Below are 4,615 nucleotides of genomic sequence, written 5' to 3'. Positions count from 1 at the left end.
GGTAACTTGGTAACAAATAAAAGTCTATATTTTCTGTTTCAACGCTTATTTGGAGTTTCCGATTCGACAGGAGTGACGTGAGTGTGTACGAAACAAAGGTTTTGTTATCTTCGTTGAGAAAGTTAATGAACTTGCCAGTATTTGCTCACGTGGCGCATTCTTAGCGTGGGAGAAAATACTTCTAGATGTGCTGCATAATGCGTTTATATTAATCATGTGTGTGTGTGTGTGTCTGTGTGTCTGTGTGTGTGTGTGTCTGTGTGTCTGTGTGTAGTCGCCTCTTAAGACATATATGGGTTATTGAAAACTAAACGAGGCATGGCATGTAGATAAAGAAATAAGATGGCTACTATGTGATGACTGGCGATTCGTGTTGTTTTATTAGCTGCCACTGACCAAGTTGTAGATTTGTAGATTTCATCCTAACTATTTTTCTCTTTGAAATCATGGCAATACCTGTTTCAGTAACAGTTTGCAAGTGATTTAACTGTTGTAACTGTAGCTCATTTACAACAATTATGTTATTTTTTGATATTCCTAAAGCGTTTCTTCCTCAGAGTTTTGTATTTGGTCACTCTAGGTTACTCTTTCCAAGATGGCGGCACTTCCGGTAACCCTGGCGCCTTTCTCCAAGATGGAAGCTTTTCCTGTTAAGGGCCAAGTATATGGTGATCGGTTATTTGACCGGATGCAGGGCCATGTGTACGGGATCTCGCTGGTAGAGACGGGAAACAAGAGGAGTCGGACGGGGGAAAGCGACAGCCAATGGGCGGAAAGAGGAAGTGAGTGAGTGAGTGAGTGCATAGGCAGAGATGATCTGAAAATGCCCTGTGCAGTTGTTAATCTGCCTTTTTATCATTCCCCAGTGTATGCAAACGAAAGACAGGTGGCTGCTGGCACAACATGGAACCTATTGGTACTATTCGCAATGTGGCAACCAGTACTTGCGAGTGAGTGAGTGAGTTAAGTTTTACAGTCACTTGGTAATATTTTAGCCATATAGTGACTAAAACAGGTTTTTAATTCACGATTACTGCATAAATTATAAAAACCCGTTAACGAAGGACAGTAAAAACAAAAAGACCATGAAAGATATCAATAATGTTAACAGTCTAGTTTGTATCTCTAAAATATATGACCACCGACTAATTTGGTATACGTAGTAGTGTAGGGCTCTTGTAATCCCATGGGAATTGCATGTTAATTGTTGGAACCAATACTAACTGTAATTACTGTTGTAGATTGATTTAGAGAAAAAATTGTTCCATTGTTCTGCTATAGGTGAGGGGTGACTGAATATGAGTTCCCCAAAATGCCTGCGATTTCATTTCGAGACAAAAATAACTTCACCAAATTATCAGAACATAGTCATGTAGGATATGTATCAAGGCACAGCTTATGGTACATGATATAGAAACAATATAATATGCTTCTAATTCAATTTGATGACAAAAAATATTGCGTAATCATGTAAAGTAATCAAACATTTCCTTTCCTTCATTGGACTCTCACTTTGTGAGTATTGGCCTCTATTAATGGAAACCATTTATTCAGTTAATGTATTCTCCGATATACTACCATATACTACCATTTTACTGCCCCTTTTACTTAACATTGCGATTATTTTAAAGTATTTCTGTGTATATGTACATTAACAGACAATCTTAAAAAAAACCGTAACGGAACATGTACTTTGGAAATAAGTATAAAACGTTTGTACTCATTATGTCAAATTTAGCATGTTTTGATGGTTGAAAATTGTTGTTGATATGGTGTAGGGCAAACGTAAGCGAAAGAAGCCATGAACGATTTTGAATGGTGTTGTCAGTCATGATTGTTATAATAAGCATGACCGTTATGGTACACAACCAAAATTCTCAATTACTGCTTTTCAGCGACTGCAAAGCGACGAATATCCTACCAGACAGTCAGGAACCGTCTCCAAGAGGCAGGTATGCGAGCCAGACGTCCCCTTCTCTGACACGATTCCATCATCGTCCGCGAGTCAGGTGGCGAACATGGTTCAACCATGGAACCTTGGAAACTGGAGGCACAAAGGATTCGGTGCTGAATGACGAAAGACAACACATCCACAGACACCGCAATGAACGTTTTACACCCAACTGCATCAGGCAAGTGGTCGGAATTTGAGGAATGGTCTCATGATGTGGGCAGAAATCTCATACACCTGCAGATCGGAAATGGTGCCCGTCCAAGGCAATCTAACGTCCGCTCGATATATCGACCAGATTCTTTGTCATCATGGCCTCGTCGATCACCAGAGGGAGCAGTACCAACAGGACAACGCCAGACCTCACACAGCACATGCTACAGTGGACTACCTGGCCAGTAACAACACCAATGTCCTCCTTTGGCCATCCAGATCCCTGAATCTAAGAAAAACAATTGATAATATATGAAATCGTTCAATGTTATTTTTCTTTATTTGCTTTTTGTTTGCTTATCTCTTTGCTTTTCTTTCTCTTTTTGGTTTCACACACACACACACACACACACACACACACACACACACACACACACACACACACACACACACACACACACACACACCATCTGCAACAAACTGTCGGGTTTGCGAGAGGCAGTTATAGTCAAAGTAGTTATTATGCATTCATATGTTACTGAGATTCAGGATAAGTATACTGGTAGTTGTGAAACATCCATCACAAGGCCATTCTGACTCACTACATGCCTATATTGTGATATAAATATGCTTTTCTCGCATTAGTGTCACAGCTCGATTATGGGTACCGGTGTTCAGTTACCCCATAGCAGTCCTTTCTGAATCTATATGTCATACTTGTTTTTCAATAATCAATAATTAAATTTTTATTGTGTTCATTAAAATTCTGGCAATCTGATTATTAACTAGGAACATTTCTTTTGAGTTCATTTCCCAATGAATCTACAAAAAATAAGCCACGCCCACCGAACCGGCCTACTTTCGGACCTGAGGAATGTCGGGGAATACCTCTACACACAGCGGGGGAATTCCCTTGTACTCGGGTACCTTAATGAACTACGCTGATTCATACAGTTTGCACATTGGTTTTTAGTTTCATACGTCAATGCAACGAAAGAAATACACAGTCAATCCTTAAGTGGTTCCCAAAATTAACACGCACTTTCTACGGAAAGCATATCTGCTACGCCAACCCTGCACGTTTTTATTTTACATACGTGTTTGTTTCTGAAAATACACCATAGACAATTTAGTTTATTGCGTCAGTTATTCTGCATATCAACTATCAAGTACAATGCGGTATAAATAGCATCGGTATTGACATTATGAATGAAAACAACCTACTACTCCTCGACCAAATACACCGTGATCAAACGACAGGGCCCAAACAGGGAGCAAATTACTGTTACCCCATGGTCTCAAGGATGCTGACGATCAATAGTCCGTTTTGTATACACCGAAGAGCAAAAGAAACGCAAGCTTCGAAAAAAAGTCTCATAAAGCGTTCGTGTTTGTTTTCTGTTCAAAAACTTAACAAGTAACTTAAAAGTTGTGTTACTTTCGTTTTTCAGAATATGTTGTATTTGGTGTGTAAGTAACAATAAAACACTTCAGACAAATGTTGAAATAACGGTTCAAATAGAATGTTCGCTGTACTGAATGAAACGATGATAAAATATTTCAGCTCAAGGGAGATAATCTCTTACGGACTAATTGCAGAAAAATGTAATTTCTTCTGCTGAAATTTCTGTTTTGCCTCAATAATTCTACTTACCACAACTTCACTAGTTGTACAAAGGTGTTGTCTTGAAACAGTATATAAATTTAATGAAAACTGGGGTAGTGAGTGTAGGTAATATTAACTGATTTGTGAACAAAGGATGATAGAGTGTTTCAACTAGTGGAACGTCAATGTCGTACTGGACACAGATGTAGATGTGTCTGTAAAACCTCCGTGTACGTGTCTCTAACAGAGAATGTCATCCCTCACATGGATCTACCAAACAAGACATGAAAGATTAGCAGAAGTTCTGCATCCTGAACAACTACCATTCTAAACAATTAATATTTAACTATTAACAGTGGGGCAAATGCTCAGATCAAACATAAGACAGGCCATTCTTAGATTCAAAGTAGCTGATCAGGTGGGAGGTAGGGGGCGCAACTGTGTGGAATGAGGTGTACGGTCCTAGTTGGCGGTACAACTTGCCACATTTGTACTTCCATGTGACTACCGATTTTATATCAGTGTCCGTCAAAACCATGACATGTCTCGGTATCGAGTTATAGTTAGGACCAGTTGTCACACCAGGTATGAAAACAGCCCCCAGCAACCAACGCAACCCCGAAGACAAGTCTCCATAGATCGGGCTTTCGGCGCCCCTGGCTTGTGCTGTTGCATTGATTGACACAAGCCAGGTATTCCTGTTGCGTAGACGGGTAGTTATGCCGTTGATCACTGGATTGTCTGGTCCAGACACGATTGTTTAGAGACTGTCGTTATATTGCTAGAATATTTGCTTTTTGTTAAAATCGCAGTAAGTGTAGCAGTAGGATCCGAGATTGAGTCGTGTTGTTCTTTCGTTAGATGCAAACAGGTCCTCGAACAGGTCTGAATATTGATGTATACGT

This window comes from Haliotis asinina, chromosome 4, assembly GCF_037392515.1.
Source record: "Haliotis asinina isolate JCU_RB_2024 chromosome 4, JCU_Hal_asi_v2, whole genome shotgun sequence".
NCBI classification, from domain to species: domain Eukaryota; kingdom Metazoa; phylum Mollusca; class Gastropoda; order Lepetellida; family Haliotidae; genus Haliotis; species Haliotis asinina.
Note: the sequence above shows the minus strand (reverse complement) of the source record.